Below are 23,160 nucleotides of genomic sequence, written 5' to 3'. Positions count from 1 at the left end.
GGCTAAGGAGCTTGGGCTTTAACCAATGGAACCCAGGAAGAGTATTATGCAGAGGAATAAAATAATCAGATATTTTAGAAAGGTTGCTTGGGCAGCCAGGTCCTCTGAGAGCCCACGTGGTATCTTTGTGTCGATTACAGGATGGTGTCCCCTCTGGGCAGACACAGCCCTTCTTGCCAGCAGAATGAGATCTGGGTTTCAGCCTCCAGAACCCTCGGCCAGGCACACACATGGCTGCTCTCTGGCAGCAATATGGAGTACATTTCAGGACACAGGAAGACTGAAGAGCAATTAGGAGTTTGAAGCACTAAATATGGTCAGAAATTGGAAGCTGCAGAGAGCAGTGGTATCAGGCAGCTGAACCTGCTGATCACGCCATTTATGAGATTACACGTGAGATCTAAACTGGGTAGAGAATAAAGAGAGGCCAAGAAAGAAATGAGAAGGAGGGAAAAAAATACAAAACTCAAGGGACCAGAGGCCAAAGAACAAGTCTGTTGGAAGTGGGACCCAAGAGAGCGGAAAGACTCAATCAGAGATGAGGATCAGAGTGGAGTATCAGCATTACAGATTTCTGATTTCAGATGAAGAAGAATTCCAGAGTGTGGACATCAATATGCTTCAGAAAAATCCACACCAAAACCAAATAACTAACCATGGTGAGATATTCCCTACTTTATTTCATTTCTCATCTGCTGCTCAGAGACACGTGCGTGCAAAGTAGCAGGAAACTGGTCACACCCACACCTGCAAGCCTTGTGTGGAGAAGGAGAGGGGCTGCCTTCTTTTTCATGTATTAATCATTTTACTGTAACTTCTACCCTGGAGGAGGGTAAGTAGCATTAATACAGTCGCAAAATTGTGCAAATATGGTGGAATAAAGATCATCAGGAAATATTTACTGAATACTTCCTATCAGTCTTTGGGTCTACAGAAAGGAAAGGGATGATCCTAGACTTCAGGGAGCTTACAACTGAGCCAGGACTGACCTGGATTTGGACTAGGGAGGAGACAGTGAGAACTGATGAAAGAGTTGTTAGGAAGGAAGAATTAACACACTTTGGCAAGGGAGCTGAGGATTCCAGCCTGGCTGCCTGGGCCATCTGACATAACTAACCAAAGAGGGAATTAAGAGAGGAAATCTGCATTGAAGTGCACAGCCGGATTGGGTCAGAACAAGAGCAGGCACAATTCTTTGAGTGAGACTACAGCTAAAATTCAAAATTCCTACAGATCTTAGAAATGAGCCCAGGTCACGGGAGTCTCTCCTGTAACGGACAAACCTTGTACCGTGCCTGTGTCCCTCACTGCGTCAGAACGACCTACTCCTGCAAGGGGAGGTCTATTTCTTCCTAAAAGTTTGCCTTAGCATGTTCATTACTATATTAGCTCCAAATTTAATAGGCTATGACTCAGGGAACAAATAGCAATGGCAGTGAGTTAGTTTTGATACTATTATAATAATCATTATACAAAATAGTTTGCTCACTCCTAAAATGTAACTCCAGGCAGTAAAGATTATTTTGTCCAGTGTGAAATATAATTAAATAAACAGCTTACAATGGTTATATAGGGGTTGCCACGCTAAATAATATGCAAGCAATGAAAAAAGATTTGTTGAAAGCCTAATAACTTTAATATCAAACAACCAAAAACATATATGGGGAGAGAGAAAGAACTCAGAAGTTAAGGGTGGCCCCCGGGTATATGTAGTTCAAATTGAGAAAAAAAATCTACACTATTTCCTCTTTCTTCATGTGCTGCCACCAAACATCAATTACTGCTGCTTCAAAAGAGTTAAGAATCTCTTCTTCACAGGACATACAAAAATTAACTCAAAATGAAGCACAGATCTAAATATAAGGGCTAAAATAATAACACTCTTAGAATATTATATAGGAGTAAATCTTCAACACCTGGGGTTAAGCAAAGCCTTCTTGCATATGACACCCAAAGCACAAACAACAAAATAAAAAATAGATAAATCGGACTTCATCAAAATTAACACATTTTGTGTTTCAATGGATACCATCAAGAAAGTTAAAAGACAATCCATATACAGAGTGTGGAGAAAAGGGAACCCTCTTGCACTGTTGGTGGGAATGTAAATTGATACAGCCACTATGGAGAACAGGATGGAGGTCCCTTAAAAAACTAAAAATAGAACTACCATACGACCCAGCAATCCCACTACTGGGCATATACCCTGAGAAAATCATAATTCAAAAAGAGTTATGTACCAAAATGTTCATTGCACCTCTATTTACAATAGCCAGGACATGGAAGCAACCTAAGTGTCCATCGACAGATGAATGGATAAAGAAGATGTGGCACATATATACAATGGAATATTACTCAGCCATAAAAAGAAATAAATTGAGTTATTTGTAGTGAGATGGATGGACCTAGAGTCTGTCATACAGAGTGAAGTAAGTCAGAAAGAGAAAAACAAATATCGTATGCTAACACATATATATGGAAGCTAAGAAAAAAAAAAAAAGGTCATGAAGAACCTAGGGGCAAGAAGGGAATAAAGACACAGACCTACTAGAGAATGGACTTGAGGATATGGGGAGGGGGAAGGGTAAGCTGTGACAAAGTGAGAGAGTGGCATGGACATATATACACTACCAAACGTAAAATAGATAGCTAGTGGGAAGCAGCCGCATAGCACAGGGAGATCAGCTCGGTGCTTTGTGACCACCTAGAGGGGTGGGATAGGGAGCGTGGGAGGGAGGGAGACGCTAGAGGGAAGAGATATGGGAACATATGTATAACTCATTCACTTTGTTATAAAGCAGAAACTAACACACCATTGTAAAGCAATTATACTCCAATAAAGATGTTAAAAAAAAACAGACAATCCATCGAATGGGAGGAAATATTTGAAAATCATATATCTGATAAGGGACTTGTATTTAGAATATATGAAGAACACTTAGAACTCAATAATAAAAGGACAAATAACCCAATTTAAAAATGGGCAAAGGATCTTGAATAGACATTTCATCAAAGAAGATATACAAATGGCCAATAGGCACATGGAAAAATGCTCAACATCATTAACCATGAGGGGAATGCAAATAAGAAACAAACCCAGAGATATCCTTCATTATACCCACTAAGATGGCTATAATCAAAAAGATAACAATGTTGGCAGGATGTGGAGAAATTGGAACCCTCATATATTGCTTGAGGGAAAGTAAAATGGTGCAGCTGCTGTGGAAAATAGTCCGCAGTTCCTTGAAATGTTAAACACGGAGTTATCATATGACCCAGCAATTCTACTCCTAGGTATATACTCAAGAGAATTGAAAGGATTCATGCTACGACATGGATGGCTCTTGAAAACATGCTAAGTAAAAGAAGCCAGGCAGAAAAGGCACATATTGTATAATTCCGGTCATGTGAAATGTTCAGAATAGGCAAATATAGGGAGACAAACAGTAGTTTAGTAGTTCCTTAGGGTGTACACGGTGGTGTGGGGGGAAGTGGGGAGTGGTTGCTAATGGGTACAGGGTTTCTTTTGGGGGTGATGAAAATGTTCATAAATTGAATGTGGTGCTGGTTGCACAACTCTGTGAATATACTAAAAAAAACATTAAATTGCACACTTTGGGTGAATTCTATGGTATGTGAGTTATATCTAAAATAAAAAAAGTTAAAGTCTCCTTCTGACTTATATATACTACCAAATGTAAAATAGATAGCTAGTGGGAAGCAGCCACATAGTACAGGGAGATCAGCTCGGTGCTTTGTGACCACCTAGAGGGGTGGGATAGGGAGGGTGGGAGGGAGACGCAAGAGGGGATATGGGGATATATGTGTATGTATAGCTGATTCACTTTGTTATAAAGCAGAAACTAACACACCATTGCAAATCAATTATACTCCAATAAAGATGTTAAAAAAATTTTTTAATAAAATAAATAAATAAAAGTCTCCTTCTCAGCTTCATCCTCCTTTAACTTTTATATCTTTTAATCCATGACTCAGCCTGAACTTCATGCTAAAGCTTCCTATCATCTCATTTAAGGGTCTTGAGTTTTACCTCCCAAATTCACCTGAGTCAAGGTTGTGTCCACGGGAAATTCCCAGGCAGTGCAGTGGTTAGTGCTCCGCACTTTCACCGCCAAGGACGCGTGTTTGCTCCCTGGTCAAGGAACTAAGATCCCACAAGCTGTGTGGTGCAGCCAAAAAAAAAAAAAAAAAAAAAAAAGATTGTGTTCATGAACCCAGAAAAATAAATAGTGAAGGAAAGACTATATCCAGATTCAGACTTCAGCATGATTTTGAAGTTAATGGCTTTCTGGGAGAAAATAAAAATTTCATGCTTTAAAAAGTAAAAACAGACTAACTCCTCTGAAGGAGAAATGGCTCTCTCAGATGACAGACTTCGGTATAGCGTGTTCAGGTCAACAGTCTAGCTCTGGGCAGTGGGCTTTACTCATCCAGGCTAACCCTCCAGCCAGCCTCTCTACCATACTTGCTCTCAAGATGAGATCCAGGGCTAAGCAGAGAGAGAACTGGGACTGGCACTCTCCTCCTCTTTTCTGCCATTTCATTCTAGTAGCAAGAAGCAAGTCACATTCTCTTAGCCTCTCAGTAGCTGTCTTAAGGCCACAAGCCTGTTCCAGGACCTCTGGCATCCTTTACAGTCATCTTTCCCTGACTCTAGTGTACAGGACGTGCTGTTCTAGAGGTAGCCCAGCTTTCAGCCCTCCTAGTAGCAGAGGAAATCAGCAATGTGTGTAGAGTTGGTACCATGCCTTTCCCACTGTGAAAGCCAAGATGGACAATTTTCCATCTGCTAGCAGTTGACCTGGGATGGCCTGGGGTTGGCAAAATGGAAGCTTTACTCAGGACTTTGAATCTGGACCAGACCGGGACGAGCTGCATCAGCAGCAGATGGCATTCTGCCTAGGCTACTGCTGCTGAGAACACAGTTGTCATCTCTCAGCTTCCTGGCTTTCGTGATCACCTTAGTCTCTTGGTTTCTACTGTGGTCCAGGTCTGGTCCATCAGACCTGGTGCTGTGAGTCACTTTCAGTGAAGCCTTTTGTTTAAGGTAGTAAGAAAGAGGTGGATTCCATTGCTTACAATCAAGAGCACTGACTGATACACCTAGCATTTTTCCCACTCTCCTTCAGGAGAAACAGACAGCTCCAATTCAGCTGTCTGGACCTTAAATTTAGCAGAAGTGCCTGTTCTTAGGATTTCCTTCTAAAGTTTAAATGGGGAAGCAGGAACTCCCTTGAGTAACTGAGGAGGGACTGGCAGCCTGTAGCATCTGTCAGTTTCTCCCTCTGGTTAGCCTTCGATCTCATCTTGCCCACAATGGGCACTTGTTGGTCCCCTTTTCTTTCTTTCTCTCCCATTTTTGCTCCTGTTCCGCCTACATTTCAAATGTGACAGTGGCACTCAGTCACTACTTAAGGGTTTTTTGGTTGTTCAGTGTAACAGAGGCTGCTGGCTTCCCTGACTCAGCCTTAAAAAGATGCCTGGTGAATGACAAACATTCACACAGTGAGTGGAACAGTACCTGTATGCTGTGTTAACTAACTATTGTGATATTTAAACAATCCTCAGATGGAAAGAGAATTAGAAAATATTGAGATGGAGAGATACCTGTGTTTTTAAAACCCCACAAGTTACTGCTCTAAAAAAAAAAAAAAATCCTGAGCATTTGCAACAATGAATCTGTCATTCAGGAGCCCTGCCTGTGACTCAGTCACTTTTGAACACTCTGAGAAGCTCACTGACTCCCACATCAAACTCATAGTCCATATCTCATCTTGATTCATTTGGCTGAACTCTAGGCCTTTCTGGCAACTGAAAATTGCCAACCGTATTGACAACTTTTCAGTCTCTGCTTAGTGTTCTCTCAGAAGCAAACGTATTCATTTACTCCTTGGCCATTCTCAGTCCCTTTTTTATCATCAGCTACTCAAACTCCATTTTTTCCCATCCTTCGTACATTCTCTAAGTACTGAAATTCCTACTTAACATAAAAAAAATCTGAAGGAACTACAATTTTTATTTATATAAAAGAATCTGAAGCTATTTTTAAAAATAGGAAATATTTACAAGAAAAGTACCTGCAGTTATTTCTTTTTACTTTGGGGAAGTTCAGTAATGGAGGTGGCATCATAGCCCAGCTGTGTTTTCCCACTAATACTGTGGAAATTTTAAACCCTATTTTCAACTCCAGCTACCAGTAGTTTGCAGGAAGACAATCTAATGAATGTAGGTTTTTATGACACATTATTTTCTGACCTCATGGATACAGAACCCATCAGGGTGAAGGAAGCCTGTTGAGCCACTTTCTCAGACACACACCATTAAATCTGACCTTAGTACTTGAAGAAATAAAATTATCTGGGTTACAAGTTTATCACTATTTGAAGCAACATTTTTGTAAAGTACTGAAAAAATGTGGTACTCTAACTATTGCTGAGGTAAGAACTCCAAGTCAGGCTGAGTCTTTGGACAGCTTCTGGTAACTATCCATCTAATCCCTACTGTAAACATCACATCAGTTTAGAAGATAACTCTACAGAACATATCTCTTGGACGGAGGGGAGTGACAAGAAAGTATCTCTACAGAACAGAAAATATCTCTCAGATAGAGGATGGTGATGAGAAATGGGAAGTTAGGAAAACAAGTTAAATTGAAGTAAAGGCATATTCCTGAGCAATGCAGTGAGAGACACTCTTGAATCAGTATTCACAATTTCTGAGTATTATTATGGTTGGAGGATATGAGAGTTGGTGAGCGTTTTTGTGACTGGGTGACCAGCTGGATTACAGAGGGGCCAGGGTTCTCTGGTGAAGAGAAAGTCAGCTCCAGAAGAGCAAGGACTTTGCGTGGCTCATACACTACTGTATACCCAAAGTTTGCCACACAGTAGACACTATACAAGTGCTTGCTGAATGAACTGATGGAGGGTTTACTGAGGCTGGAATGGAGTTTTGAACAATAAAGGCATGACACTATGGCCAGAAATTATATCTAATTTATTGATAACTATGTACAACATCATTTTCGTTAGCTGGAGAACAATTTTTAAAATTTGGTGTAGGAGGTCAGGTAAACATGTTTATCTAACTTTAGTCTACCTTAACTCTACTAACTCAACCAAAAGAACTGGTTTATGCCTTTAAAATAAAACACAAAAGAAAACATGAGCAGCTACTTGCTTCCTGTGAACAGTGTAAGGACTGAGCCAGCTGTAACTTCCAATTCTGAAAGCATTTTGAGTTGTGCCATTTCAAATGGATAAGACAATGCAAATGACAGAGCAACTTAACTCTGAAGGATATTTATTATGACTAAGTTAGTTTATAAAAATATAATAAATGCCTGGGCTTATAACTTTAGAAAACTGAAGAGAAGGAAAAAAAAAACCCCTATACTTTATGTAAAGAAGTAATTAACTTACAACAAGATAAAAACAATTTTAATTCCCTCATATTGCATTTTACAATTATACCAATTTAAAGCCTCAAAGAAATTCAGAACAGATTTAGAAATGAAAAAGAAAATTTCAGAAGATCTGTAGCAGAAACATGGTATTGCCTCAAAGATGCCGTTGAGGGGTGTCGGGATGTCCTAAGTATCCATTGATTCTGCCTTTTAGTTACAGACACCACCCCCCCACCCCCAGTTTAACCTGGCATGTGGCTACCCTGCCACACGAGGCAACATTTCCCAACCTCCCTCTATCACGGCTAGGTGCGGCCATGCGTGACCATGTCTGGGTCAATGACACAGGAGTAGGAACTGATTTGGGTAATCTCCCTAAAGACCAAGCTGCATGTCCTGGCTTCTCTCTGTCTTCCTTCCTGACAGCTGGAAATGGGGATGACAGAACTGGAGCAATTTTTGAAGCCAATTAGCACATTAGCCCTGGTCCACCCATATCTGAACTGTTATGCACAAGAGAAATAAACTTCTATTTCATGTAAGTCATTAGATTTTGACCCTGTTTGCCTGCTCTGTGAAATAAGTCTGGTCCCTTTGGTCCCTTTACCTACTTCCTTTGCCAGCTGGCCCAGGACCTTTCCAAGTAGGGAGTAGTGGAGAGATACTGCAGGAGGAAGAAGTTTCGCTTTTGGCTCTGGTGCACTCCCAGTGAAGCCTCCAGCAGCCCCCATCAGCCAGCAGAATCCACCAGCACCTTCCTGGGGAGTTTTGTGGCCAGAGTGTCTCCAGCGAGACACCTCCCGATGAACAGCACCCTAGAGGGCAGATTTCCCGCAAGTTTCTGAGGGCTAGTTCCATAGCCAGCCAGTTCTGCTGGTTTTCCATAGCGACCCCTCTGTGCCCTCTTCATCAGGGTCTGCACATCAGCCCTGGAGGCCTCTTCCTTGTGTACTGTATCTCCGCCCCAGGGGTCGTGACTGCTTCCTATAGCTGTGATTCCTATACTCTTTAGAGTTCTTCCTACTGGCCAATCCTTCATTCTCTAATCCTGATTGACTTGATGGAAAAGTCCAACAAACTTTATGTGCTTACTCTAACACTAATTAACAAAAGCTTAAGTTATATGGAGCAAATCAAAAAGGCCTCTGAAATTGAAATTAGAAGAAAGGGCCTTCTCGTTTTCCCCTTCTAATACTGTATATAGAGTTTGCTTATAGAGTAAAAGTTGACTTGAGATTTTAGGAAGATGTGCTTCTGCCTTTTTACTTCCACTGATTCCAAAGCATAGGTTAATGTCCCCATGAGCCAGCTATCACTTTCTACTAGAACAATACTCTTTCATTGTTAGTACACATTATGGAAAAATTTCCAGCAAAACTAATAAACCCCTAAAATGCCAACAAGGCACTTGGCATCTGTACGGGGTCATGTTCTCCCTCAAGCGAAGGCTCTCCCCTGATGCTGTTCTCTTCAGGCCATGTTTCTCTTGGCTCTATAATAAGACTTCACAATATGCCTTGATCTAGGTTCCTAACTTAAATATCCCCTTCCTAACTCAAATAATGAGCCAGTGAAGTTTTAATTCCTAGAAAAGCACAGGCAGGGTCACCATTTGCTGTTGTGTGCAGAAGAAACCCCACCTGGGGATGGCTCTGCCTGAGGCTTATTGCCCAAAACAAACTCCAGCTGTGTCTGGAGGCAGCGCTTACCTTCCTCCCCCTGTGTGCACTCTTCTGTGAGTGAGAAGCTTGTGGCATGGCCCTGGACCACTGGACCCCTGTCTGCTTTTCCAGGCTCACTTGTGCATCCCCTTCCCCTCACTTTGTGATCCCACAAGCAAGCCGGTCAGCTTTATGACCCTTAGAGCAGAAGGGAAAGTCCTTTCCTGCCTCAGGGCATATGCATAGACTATTCCTTCTGCCTAGAATGCTCTTTTCACCCATCTTCACCCTACTCTCTCCTCCTTATCCTTCAAGTCTCAGTTTAAGTATCTCTAAGATCTTCACCAAGACTTTCCATGACCCCTGCACCCCCATCACTCTTACAGCTAAAAGAAATATTCCTGTTAGATGCTACCATCACTCCATTCTTTTTCTTCATAACATGTATCAAATTTGTAATTATATGTATGTTGATTTGATTAAAGTCTGGTTCCCTCTCCAGACTTCCAGATCCATGAGGTCAGGGGCTAAAATTGTTTTACTCACAATAGCACCCATAACTTGGCATACGGAAAGCGTACAAACAGTAAATGCTAAATAGATATTAAGGGAGCCAGTATAACACAGTCATCAAGCACATGGACTCTGGAGCCAGACTGCCTGGGTTCTGACACTTAACTAGCTATGTGCCCTTGGACAACTAACTTAATGTCAGTTTCCCCATCTACAAAATGGAAATAATAATTGTACCACCCTGATGAGGTTGTTTAAATAACAAAGTGAGTAAATATTTGTAAATCACTGTATTACATGCCTGTTAAACGTAAATTGGAGTCAAGCTATCAAATACCAGGTTGCCCTTCTAAAGAGAGCAACTAAATGAACTTCCAGGTCATAAAATTCTATAATTTACACCTATTAAATTAGAAGACATTATTTAAAAATAATACTCAGTGCTAACTATGCTATAAATGTCTCATATATATCATTTACATATAAATGTACATTCCTATGTTACTGGTGGCAACGTAAATGATACTACCCTTTTGGAATCGGATAATAAATTTTAGGAGTCACCAAAATGTTCCTGCCTACCTAGAAATACATGTAAACTGGAAAGAAAACTTTTTAAACTATAGTTAATAAGTAACACTTCAGTACTAGTAAATAATGGATTTTTAAAATATGGAATGTTTAAGTACATTTTGAAATGTTAACTCTAATAATAATCAATTAATGCTAAAATTGTAAAATTTATAAACATGAAAAGTGTTATGACACGTTTAAAAAAGAAAATTCAAAATTATATCTATACTATGATCATATGACAGTATATGATCTCGTATAATATACTATTTTAATCATACACATATATGTGTGTGAGCGTGTGTGTAAAGACAAAAACTAGAAAGAAACATGAAAAAATAATTGATATGCTAGAACAGTAAAACTCTGCATATTTAAGATTTTAAATTATTGTTTTCCCAGTATGCACCCAGCTTCCCATACTAAAAGGTGTTATTAAGGTGATTTATTTCACATTAATATATTTTAAGAGGCTAACTTTTTAAGTTAATGTTTCATATACAAAAAGTAATAGACGATTTGAAGTAAGGCAAGTTTGCTATCTACGTAAAACTTATCACAGCCTTTTTACACACACAAACAGGTAACTGAAAATTTAAAATGTGCTTCCTTGGTCAACAGGAAGACAGGCTCTTGTGACCTATCTATAAACTGACTTTAGATTCTGGAGATAATAAAGATAATGCAGAAAAAGCCATTTAAGGAGGGAGTATTCACCAAAAAGTAATTCTCCTGGATGCCTCTTCACCTTTATCGGATCTCTGGTTCATCTCTGTCCTGGTCATTAATTGACAAAGATTGCCAAAGGCCAGCTCAGGAACAAGAGAGGTAAGTGACTGAGGAAGTTTATTTAGACTGGTAACATGGATAGGAGGTTGCAGAAAAACAGGTAAGACTGAAATCAGAAGGGTGTAAAGCAAAGTTACACAATGGATATGTTTTAGAAGAAGGCAAATCCTGGGGTTCAAAGAAAAGGGGTCCAAGATGATTGAGAAGAAATCTATGAAAAAGTTACATAGATTTGATAATTCTGCCTTCAAAGGTGGAATTCCCTTCCCCTCTTCCCCCTGTTCCCGCCCCCGTTTTTAGTTAACTTTAGAAGTCTAAAATATAAATTAACAGCTGGGTAACCACGCAATGGTGTTGCAATGTAAAGAAATTTTAACCCAATTACCATCATGTCAGCATTTCCTTTCCAGTTGCTGTTAAATATGTTGCTCCTCTCCGCCGCGTCCTTCCTTGCAAGCTCTCCTCCCTTGCCTGGTGAGTCACACATCTTGCTTCATAAATTATACTGTTATTAGTCTCAGGCACAAGGGACTGATGCAGGCAAAAGCAAGGGAGTTGAGAACCTCGCTGCTGCTAGTGACTCACAGAGGAACCCGAGGTCAGGCCCTGATTCTGTCTCAGGTTTTCCCACTGGAGAAACTGGAGGATTGGCTGGGTGCAAAGCCCTCCTGTGCACTGTGGCAGGTTCTGCAGAAGCTCCCCACAGGCAAAAGCAAGGGAGTTGAGAACCTCGCTGCTGCTAGTGACTCACAGAGGAACCTGAGGCCAGGCCCTGATTCTGTCTCAGGTTTTCCCACTGGAGAAACTGGAGGATTGGCTGGGTGCAAAGCCCTCCTGTGCACTGTGGCAGGTTCTGCAGAAGCTCCCCACTCACTTAGCCTCAGGTCAGGAAGACCACCATACAAATCGCAAGCCTGCAATTTAAGAATTTTTTAAAAAGAATGCAGTGCTACATACACTGCCTCAAGTAGCTCACTGTCTTTCAAACACCTGAAAAAGAAAGAACCTTGGCCCTGGAGTCAGACAGCCCGTTCAAGGGCCAGACCTGTCAATAGCTAGGTCTTGGACAACTCAATCTCTGAATCTTCGTCTGAATTAAATGGTGCTAATTCTACCTACTGCAAAGACCTGCTGTGGATTAGAGTGATTAGGTATGTATGTACTTTACCTGAATACAGTAAAGTACAGAATCAGTGTTATGTAATGATACTATCTTATTATCCTGACTTTATTGGGTAGGGGCAAGAATCCCATGTCAGGCTGGTTTAAATAATAAGATTAAATGCTAAGTTTAAAAAGATTCTCCAAGGGAGAGGAATGGGACATCTGCTCCTTCACAGCTGCCTTCCCGCCACTATTTCCACATCTTTCACTACTGGGAAAAGATAACTGGTTTCATATTCTTCTTTCAGTAAAGGAAGCCCACATAATGGGCAAAAACTCTGCTAAACAGAAAGTCCAGAGACAAGTCCTGGAGAGGCTGTCCTGCATAGAGTCACCTAGTTCCAACCTTCCCAATGATCAGACTCACCTGGGGGGATGCCCAGACCTTCCCCCCACAACACACTGGGATAGAATTTCAGGACAGGACGCGTAGGAACCCAAGGCCTATTGGCTTGTCAAGAATAGATGTTTGGGAATCTGAATGCCCATCCTACCCCTTTCCAGCTATATGACCTCATCTGTAAAACAGATATAATGATTTTTATGTTTGTAAACTCTAGGTCAGGATGAAATGAGGTCATGTGTCTAAATCACTTTGTAACGCTCGGTGTATAGTAAGTGCCCAGTAAGCTGCAAGTGTTGGTACTGTGGTCACTATTTACATTTCCTCATCAATGGCACTATGGATTTCCAAGTGGCATAACAGCCAGCCGTCATTCACTAATTTCCTATAATACCCTGATCAGTATTGAGGTTACCCGACCAAGTGTTGGTGGCAGAGCAGCTTTTCTGAGGGATAATCCATTTCCTTGACAGGGTAATTCATTTCCTCAGTGTCAGCAGGATTTCTTACAACACGGTAGTCGTCAGGGGCAGTGTCACCAAAGGAATCTCTTATGAAAGAGAGTGAAATCTATAGAAGGGTACAGAGCCACACCTTGATCAAGAAGGAATCTGGAACATCTGTCTCACTCACTGATAAAGAGGAAGCAAGTTACTTTTAGGGAAGGACTTGGTGTTATTAGAGAACTGATGAAGAAAGCCTCCAATTTTAATATTTAAAATATATGCTTATGAAGTGTTTCCACTGCAGAAGGAAACATCCCTTAGAAAAGAACAAGATGACAAAGATTCCCATAATCTTCAGATGAGGGTGAGGTGCAGTGGGTGTGAGAACCTAGAGCAGAGGGCAGGGAAGCAGTGAAGGAGTACAGAAAAATAATCTCAATTACACGTTCCCAACAGTTTCCTTCTTTAACTCAGAAATCATTAATAAATAAATAAATAAATAAAAGGGGAGATTTCCCCCTGGCAAGAAGTGCTGGCATGAGATTAGGAAATTGGGCACCTGCTGGGATAGTCACTGTTTCCTCCTCTGAGCAAACAGGGATGGGTCATCTCCCTTTCTCAGCCCAGCCTCTCCCTCTGTCCATGGCCACTAGCTCTTGCTATTTACTCACCAAGAGTAAGTAACTCATAAGATCTCAAAACTGAAAAGAACTAGTCATTCCTATCTAGCTCTATCTAATGCAAGAAGCCCCTTAAAGAAAAAAAAAAATGCATAACACCCAGATTTTAAGTAGATAGGGGGAAAGACAGAGACACCGAGACAGACAGAGACATAGAGAGACATATAGGGTATCTGCAAAGTCTGCAACATAGAGAAAATATTTCATTTATTAATTATACTTTTGGGGGAGATTAATGATTAAATCCATGGCTTTAAATTTAGGCATCTTTTGGGATTTCCCCGGTTGTCCAGTGGTTAAGACTCCGTGCGCCCAATGCAGGGGGCCCAGGTTCAATCCCTAGTCAGGGAACTAGATCCTGAATGCTGCAACGAAGATCCCACGTGACACAACTAAGACCCAGCACAGCCAAATAAATAAATATATTTTATTTATTTTATTTTATAAAAAATTAGGGATCTTTTGACTGCAAAAGTATCTGGAAGAAAAAACATTCTGGGTATATTATACGAAAATGTAACATATTTTAAAATAAAAATTTCCCTAGGTTTCCAGACTTTTCAAATATACATTCTTTTCAAAAGGGCATCCTTAAATTTCTGTCCAATATATATTTATATGATTTTCATTTGTCTCTGATTTCTGCCATTAGCTGTTGTGAATCAGAGAAAACACCATGCTGACACGTACCAAGCAAGGTACCAGGTCAGTGTCATGTCAGGCACAGAGCCAACTCCCGTTTCCCTGGTCGGGGGAAGTCCAACATGTGCCATGTGATCTGCTGGCTACTCCTCTATTGATCTTGATCTGGGGTCTATGGGTTTCTAAGCCTTCTTTTTAAAATCTTCTTCTCTAAACTAAGACTTATTGGGTATTTCCTCAGATTTTTTTCTGCCAAAACATACAGTTGCCATTAGTGCTACCATGAATGACTAGTCTGATTCTGTAAAGCAGGACCACATGTGAACCTAGATGAAAGTGGTGGAACTGGGGTTGGGTTGACCCGCAGGGCAGGTTGCTGGCTCCACATGCTGTAAGAGAGGATTCAAGTTCCCCTGTGTCATTCATGTCAGTGAAATTTAATTATAAATGTCTTAAGGTTAACCAAAAAGAAAAAGATGCTCTGAACGTGAACAAGAGAATCATGATATTCAATTTCTACTGCATGGAACAGTACAGATCCAGAAGTTATATTATTTTACCTGTCACATCCATACTAACATTTAGGTCTCTATATATTTTGAGGTTAGAAACAAGGTTAATTTTTTTCCATATGGATATTCAAATGGTCATTCTTTCCTTATATTATCAATACTGTCATAAATCAAGGGTCCAATATGTATTGGAGTAAATGTGTCCAATATGTAAAGTGGAGGTTTATTTCTGGAATTTCTAGTCCATTTTATTGGTCTGTTGTGCCTTTGGCTTTAGTATTTTTTTTAAAGTTTCCTAGTTGATTCTTACTTTCAGCCAGTATGGAGAACCACTACCAGCTACAAAATTAATTAGTAGATCATGACCAGAAATTTTATAGAGTGGAATGGAATAGAAGAGAAAACATCAATACATATCAAGTATTGTTTTGTGAAACTTTTATTCCAGTTAATGTGTGTGTGTGTTCTGAGTTGAGATCTAAAAGTATTTACCATCAGTGATCATTGAAAGAGGTTTGAAAACCACTGCAATAGTGTAATCTGTGAAACAATTACTTAGGAAAATCCAACTTGAATATTATTTTACAGTCATCATCTAGTAATGCTCTGACGTTTTCTCTTCCACAATTGGTTGTAGACCAGCATTCCACAGAAAGTGTATTTCCATTGGAAACAAGTCAGGAAAGTCAGTTACAGCTAATGGAACAGGAGGAGCTCATTATAAGCCCTGTAACGCTGACCCAAGGTCAGAAGTGACAGTGAGCCTGTGGGAACATCACAAATGAAAATTGCGCATCTGCGCAGTTTGAGATTTGCTCAGCATCAGCATATTTTACATTTTTAATCAGATGGCAAGCAAGAAAACAAAATTTGAAGGGAAGAAATTGAAGCCAATTTAGTTATTAAATGATGTCAAGTCATCTTCATTATTGAAGAAAATGCTCTCAGAATTTTTGCTTGAATCTTGAAATAATTATTCTTCAGCCTGTGTCAGGATCAATCTAACCAACAAGTATTTATTGACTACCTGCTAAAGTATGTCTGGCAAATGAATCAAAATAAAACAAATAGGGCTTCCCTGGTGGCGCAGTGGTTGAGAATCCGCCTGCCGATGCAGGGGACACGGGTTCGTGCCCTGGTCCGGGAAGATCCCACATGCCGTGGAGCGGCTATGCCCGTGAGCCATGGCTGCTGAGCCTGCGCGTCCGGAGCCTGTGCTCCGCAACGGGAGAGGCCACAACAGTGAGAGGCCCACGTACCGCAAAAAAACAAAATTAAAAAATAAATAAATAAAAGAAATAAGACTTGTTCTTGAACACAAGTACTCTATAAAGAACAAATGGATTGTGGCATATGCTTTTTCCTCCCTAATCACTTCATTTAAGAACATGGAAATATAAATAAAAATTATTTCAAGTCCCTTAATGTAATATTTTATCTCTTCATATAACCTAAATATATGCATTAGCTGTGAATTTTACAGTTTTCCCATTAACGAGAATTATGTTTGGTGATTATTTCACAATATATACAAATATTTAATTATTATGTAACAACACCTGAAGCCAGTATGTCAATTATATCTCAGTTTTAAAAAAAGCTAGAAAACTGCTTCCATTTCTCCCTTCTCCAGGCCCAGTGACCACACGTCACATGTTTCAGAAGGCAGAGCTACAGGATGGAAGAAGGCAGCACAATCTATGACAGGAGAACTAAACCGTTGCTGCACACATGCAAAAAGTATGTATCTTTTGATTTTGTTTTTATATTGTGCACATGCACACGAACGTGTGTGTGTGTCTGTGTAGTGTGTGTATGTGTATGTCTGTGTGTATCTGTGTCTATGTCGTGTGTGTGTGTATGTGCATCTGTGTGTCTGTGTGGTGTGTGTTTGTGTGTACCAATACTGAGCAGACAAATTTGGAAATTTTGGTTAAATGTATTAGTTTCCTGGTATTTCCTGAAGATAAAATTCAGGGAAAAAAAAAAGGAAAGTTTCCATTGAATTGGAACTTCTGTAAACCGAATGCCAGCTATGCATAAGGCCTCTGGTCTGTTCAGTTCACACTCCTTAGAACGCTGTACAGATACCCTCCACAGACTTTCCAGCAACCAGGTTGGCAAAAAAAAAAAAAAGAGGAAATGGTTTTTTAAATGAACCAAAACCCTTTAACTTTATATTTGAGCAGCATGTAAACACTCCCTGCCTGAGAAATTTTAAATCCTCCTACTTGGGAAAGGGGAAATGTGTCTCAAGGTCAAACTCCCTCTCACACAGCCCTCTTCTACTTGTTAATGGGCTTCCTCAGACTTTAAGGTCTGATAATAATGAAATTTGGAAATAATTTAACTGTTTCAAAAATACAGTGATTGCTGAAGTCCATTTACAATGGAATGTCTGTCTCCTATCCACAGAAATTCCTGGGGAAAGTTTAGGCTGTTACAGTGTTTTATAAGGTCAAAGGTTCTTTTTTTAAAAAATATTTATTTATTTTGGCTGTGCTGAGTCTTAGTTGCAGCATGCGGGCTCTTCGTTGAGACTTGCAGACTTCTTGGTTGTGGCATGCATGCGGGATCTAATTCTCCAATCAGGGATTGAACCCAGGCCCCCTGCCTTGGGAGTGTGGAATCTCACCCTCTGGACCACCAGGGAAGTCCCAAGGTCAAAGGTTCTTTTTTTTTTTTTTTTTCTGTACGCGGGCCTCTCACTGTTGTGACCTCTCCCGTTGTGGAGCACAGGCTCCGGACGCGCAGGCTCAGCGGCCGTGGTTCATGGGCCCAGCCGCTCCGCGGCATGTGGGATCTTCCCGGACCGGGGCACGAACCCACGTCCCCTGCATCCGCAGGCGGACTCTCAACCACTGTGCCACCAGGGAAGCCCCAGGTTAAAGGTTCTTAATCTCTCCATCCACGTGCTGTTTGATGTTTTTATACCTAAGCCCTAATTTATTCTAATTAGGCTTTTAACTTAGTTTATATTTTCATCATTTAAAATCCTTGCTATAAGACACAATCTTAAGGCAATATATAGTATGGCCCATAAAATGATGAGACTGATTGTTGCACTGGGCTTAGGAAAGTAAGTCCTGCCACTTAAGAAAGTCTTCTTTCAGAGTGCCAATTGTCTGGTCTGTCTGGGATGACACAAAGATTTCTTCAATCATTCTGGGTCTACCAGCTAAATAAAAACAAACTCACGATGTGTAAGACCAATAAGGTCAGTGGTATTGTGTGTGCAGGTGTCTCCAGGAAAAGGAAGAATACAATTGCATTTGATTCCAGAGGGAGCTTCCCTGTGTTCCTCTCCTATCTCTCTGCTATGATCTGCAGTTCATTGGGATTCAAAGTTAGGGACAGATGCCGAAATGCCATTCCTGATGCCAACTGGCTTACTTAACTCCAGGCTTTTAGCCAGTAAATAAATCAATCACTCTTGTCCTGAATCTGTCTTTATAAAGGTATATTATCTCCAGTTCAAGCTTTGTATTGCATCCCTAAATTCACACTATGAAGGCCTTGGAAAGCCCAAGGCTCCTGAGTAGATGGCCTGGGGCCCAAAGCAAATGAATGGTTGCCACACTATACTCTGTTCCATGAGTTCTTGGAGCCAGACCCTCCTCCCACATGCATCCTGCCAACAAGGTTTCTGCTATGGCTTTGGGAGCCCAGGAAAACTCAGATGAACTCTGTGTGTGTGTGTGTGTGTGTGTGTGTGTGTGTATGTATGTGTGAATGTGTGCATAAAAACACATCTTTCCTGACCTCTAACTCTGAAATGATTAGCACAACAAACTGACTTTTGTAAAACAAGTATCTGATGTTCTTGCTTTTTGCCTGATTTTACTATGCTTTAGGGGAATCTTGGCACAGGACTTTCACTACCCTGTTTCAGAGGCTATGTCAAAGCTGGATGGTAACCACTATAAAGGATCTCAATAATTACAACGTGATATTCAAAGAAAGTCAATCACACGATGTTATAATAAACAAGCACCAGGCAGCTCCATGAGGGCAGGTTCTTGCCTCCATTGTTCACTGCTGATACCCCCATGCCCAGAACAGGATCTAGCATGACAAAGCATCAACAAATAATTGGAGAAATGACTACTATTTATCGAAAGCCTACCATTTTTCAGTCATGCAGATGACACACTGCATAACTTGTCTTTCTATTCCTTATAACAAACAATGCCATGTGATGGACGTTATAATAAATAGCTTATAAATAAGGAAAGTGAGGTTTGAAGAATTTCACTGACTTGCCTAGGTCACATAATTAGTAACCAGGAAGGAGCTATTCAAATCTAGGTCTGTCTGCCTTTCTAGCCCATGTTCAGTCCACTTCATCATGCCTTCACCCCAAGAGTAGAAGCAAATTATAGATTGGCACTTGATCTTGCTATGACACCAAATTAACATATTTGCATATTATTTTGGATTCAGAAACATCTCCAGGTGACAAGGACTCTGTAAAGGGCTGATGGAATACAATAGGAGAATAGAAGGCTCCAATCATATATATATATGATTGTATATATATATCTGTGTGTAGGAAGGCAACAGAGTTCTGGCTTTCTCACTTCCCTATTATACTGCTAAAATCTCACTGAGCCTAAATATCCTTATCTGAAAACTGCATAAGATGAGTCTTGCCTCACTGAATTAAATGGGAAATGCATATACATACAGCAAGAACCCAATAAGTGCAGACTATTGCTAACCCAGAATTATCTTCAGACTTATATAAATTTGATTGCTTTTAGAAAAGACAGAATATTTTTAATGGGAAGACTATACAATTACTGTCAGCATGAACATATGCCTATTTTCCCCTTCAAGAATTTGTCCCTTTGTCCAGCAATCCTACTGATGAAATTTTAAGTGGAAACCCCCTTTTTAAAAAAGGCTTGTAGGGGAGAGGAATGAAAGGTGTTTAAAGTCTGAATCCTCACTCATGGTAGAGAAGGACCTTGGACATTATAGATTAATGAATAAATTAATATTCATCATCTGGTGAGTCCCAAAGGTTTCTTTCCTTTGCTCTGTGTAAGGCTTTTCAGGAAATAAAATTGCTTAAAAGAACATCTTCACTAAACATGGGTTAGAAAAAATAAAGTTTTGTTTTGGTTTCGTTTTTCTTCACAAAGCTGGCAGTTTTAGAATTAATCACCTAATGTCTTCTGGACATGACATTTAGACTATCTCCCTTAAGACAGAACCAGCTTAGAAAACCTTCTTACTGTGAGATGAGCAAATTCTGCCTTGTTCCAAATTTAAGACATTCTGAAATGGCTTTTGCTATGCTGCCTGGAGATCCTCGGTCACCCTTTGCATTTCAGCTTGAGTCAAGGCTTTCCAAATAAACCAAGCTATGCCGATTGAGCGTTCAGCCTCATGTGATTTCACTCTCTGAACAATTCTTCCTGTTCCTTCAGTGAATCAGTTTAAACTCGCCAAAGAGCAAGTAATACAAGTTAGAAGTTTGAATTCAACATTTACTCTCCACTACTAAAGACTTCTGTAGTAAAACTCATCAAGCAAATGGCTTCAAAGCTCTCTTTTCTGTATCTCTCCCACAATCAGGCCAAAAACAAACATTTTCATCATTTCTCTCTCCCTCTCTCTCTCTCTCTCTCTCTCTCTGTCTCTGTCTCTCTCTCTCTCTCTCTCTCTCTCTCTCTCTCTCACACACACACACACACACACACAGAGCCAAGGCCAACTTGGTTTTGAAGTTTCTCAAATAGTAACAACATCCACAAGATGATGCCTACCTTTCTGAAACTTCAGTCCACAAAGATGCCCCTTGGTTGTGAAGAGACAGAGCCAGACTCTCAGTGCTCCAGCCAGCTTTGTTCTCATCAGAGAGCAACACACCTCAGCTCTGTGTAAGCTCTGAAATTCTTTCAGAGACCCACCCTCTAAAGTTGCAGGTCAAGATTTCTGACTGAGGGCAGTCAGTGACGTGAGGCACAGCTACTGGATGGCACCTTCAGATTCTTTCCTGATGCAATGTTGTTTCCTGTTCGACCACATGGAGAGGAGAAAACTGGAATTCAGTGGGACACCGAGTCACAAATGCATCAACTGCTTCATCATCATTGCATTTCAGTGCACACAGTCATTAGTCAACTACTGAACAGGATAGTCTTGCTGTTTGTATTAAAAGGAAGGGGTTTATGTGGCAGAAAGAGACCTGCAACACTGCTGACAGCCCTGCACTATCCTCTGAGCTAGTCTGACAGCCGTAGTACTCTCCAGAAGCCTGGAACACAGGCAGGGCTTTTTGCTAACTAAATCACTACCACCAGCACTGCACCACAAAACTCATTACCAAGGAGCATCAGTCTCAGAAATGCAACTTTTCCACCTGTTTCCTAGCAATTAAAAAAGAAAACCCTTTTTTGAACCATAATATGACCAAAAAAAGAAAAAAATCAGATCATCTTTTCTTTTTAGAATAGTTGGATGCGATTCGCTTTGTTTTTATTTGTGTCTCAAAGAACAATCATCACAGACAAGGAAAGACAAATCTATTAGTAGCACAATATAAATGTTGTTTGTCTGCTTGAGACACTTCAACTTTAAAGGCAAGTGTCCCTCATTTTATAGTGTTTATTTGAGATGTTGCACCTTTTGGGGCCATTTTCACTTTCTCTTGCCTGAAGATGAAACTGCTGCAGGCGTGGATTATTTAAAGGTGCTTTGACAAGAAAACTTCAACAAGTTTATTCCTGTCCGTCTTATAAGCTGAACCTTGCCTCCCAGGAGGTCTGGGCAGGAGGTGCTGCCTCCTCTGAATGCCTCATTCGAAGCTCTTCTCATTGGCTGACTTCAACTGCTGAAAGACAGCTTTTTTCTTCTATCAGCTTAATAGCTAAGAGCAAATTAAAAGCTGACTAGAGACGGAGAAGGGGAAACGCCAGTTTCAAGTTCTTTGAAACTCCATAGTTTCTCAAATTTCTCTAATGAATTCAGTTCAAAGAAGGAAGCCTGGTCAAGGCCCTTTCACTCAACACTTGCTCACTCAGTTCTCCTAGGCTGTTTTTCTCTACCCAGACTTTCTTTTTTCTATTAAGGTGGTCATAAAATTTAAAGCTCATCTGGCAGGTGGTGAACTTCCAGCAGAGTGGGCACTAAATGCGCAGATTGTGGTTCAGACCCTCATCAGATCTTGCCAGGAGACTATGCAGAGTTACCTCACACTATCCATTTCTAGTCTATTGTCTTCTAACTGCCACCAGACTTATTGTAATAGGCAAGAACAAATCTAACTTCATGTTGGATCTGTTTCGTTTTCTTTAAACCTTGTATTCTATTGCTTTGGCTACAAGTTAAGAATGTTGCCTATAGCCTGAAATATACAGGATAGCTCATTCACAAGGCTCTGACCTTTAAATATATAACACTTTTCCATTCACATGGAGATAAAAAGTTGCAGAACAGAGAATAACATTTGTCTTGTTGGAAGTTTATAGGATCATTGTGACTGGACCTCTGCAAGGACAAAGGATTCTGGCACCAAGAAACTGCAGAACCAAATGCACCCCCAGTATAAAAGAAGCTTGAATTCTAACTCAGGGAAGATGGTTCTTTGGGACACTAGTCCACTATTTTCTTGGTCTGCTGGCTTTCTGAATAAAGTTGCTACTCCTCACCCCAACAACTCATTTCTCAGCTTATTGGCCTGTTGTACAGTAAGCAGTACGAGCTTGGACTGTGTAACATTATCTTCCCAATTAAGTTTTTTTTCTTTATCATGTCTCTTTCCCCTGCTGATAGAGCTCCACCAGCCACCTTTTCCTATAGGTCTCCTTAGCACAGGCGATAGCTACTCCTCCAGAATCTTCTCTTGTCTCTTCCCACTACCTTCCAGGCAAAGCAAACAGGCAGCTTCCATGCCCTTCCATTGACTGCTCTCTGCCCTCTCTGAGTGATGAAAGTCTGACTCCCCTGCCAAGTCCTGCAGCTTTCAGCCCTCCCTGTTCTGTGTTTATACCTATATTACAATGCTCACTCTACTATTACTACTTAGCTGGTTCTGTATCTGCTTCCCCACTACACTGGGAATCCCTCTGGGACATGCCTTACGCATCCTTATATTCCTGGAGCTTAGCACAGTGCTGAGCTGTTCAATACTTGTCAACAGTTAACACTTGTCAACAGTTAAATTGTGGGCATCAAACACTCAATTTCACTTTGCAGATATCTGGGGAAGAGGATACTCCTGAACTCTACTCTGGATGCCCTTTCTCAGAATTAAACAAGCCAAGAGTGTTGTAGGACCACATTTTTTTGTTTGTCAATTATATAACTAAATACATGTCATCTACTGATGAGATACAACGTTCAAATCAAATATGAAGTATTTATACATAGCTCAATACCTTCTCTATCATTAAAAGAATTTC

At 40.5% G+C, this 23,160-nt stretch overlaps 1 protein-coding gene across 2 annotated transcripts in view; it reads right to left on the bottom strand.

The window, feature by feature from the left end:
* Positions 1–20,811, bottom strand: part of CERS3 (ceramide synthase 3) — a 125,155-nt gene extending 104,344 nt beyond the window's left edge. Inside the window, exon 1 of one of the 2 annotated variants that reach the window (XM_067755882.1) lies at positions 20,524–20,811. The gene's annotated coding sequence lies outside the window, so the exon portion shown is untranslated. Of the gene's footprint in view, positions 1–11,347; positions 11,500–20,523 lie in introns of those variants that run through there. The other variant, XM_067755883.1, reaches the window with a different exon arrangement.
* Between the last annotated feature and the right edge of the window lie 2,349 nt (positions 20,812–23,160).

Source organism: Pseudorca crassidens, chromosome 1 (assembly GCF_039906515.1).
Source record: "Pseudorca crassidens isolate mPseCra1 chromosome 1, mPseCra1.hap1, whole genome shotgun sequence".
NCBI classification, from domain to species: Eukaryota; Metazoa; Chordata; class Mammalia; order Artiodactyla; family Delphinidae; genus Pseudorca; species Pseudorca crassidens.
The sequence above is the reverse complement of the archived record's forward strand: the minus strand, read 5'-3'. Positions and strand labels throughout refer to the sequence as shown.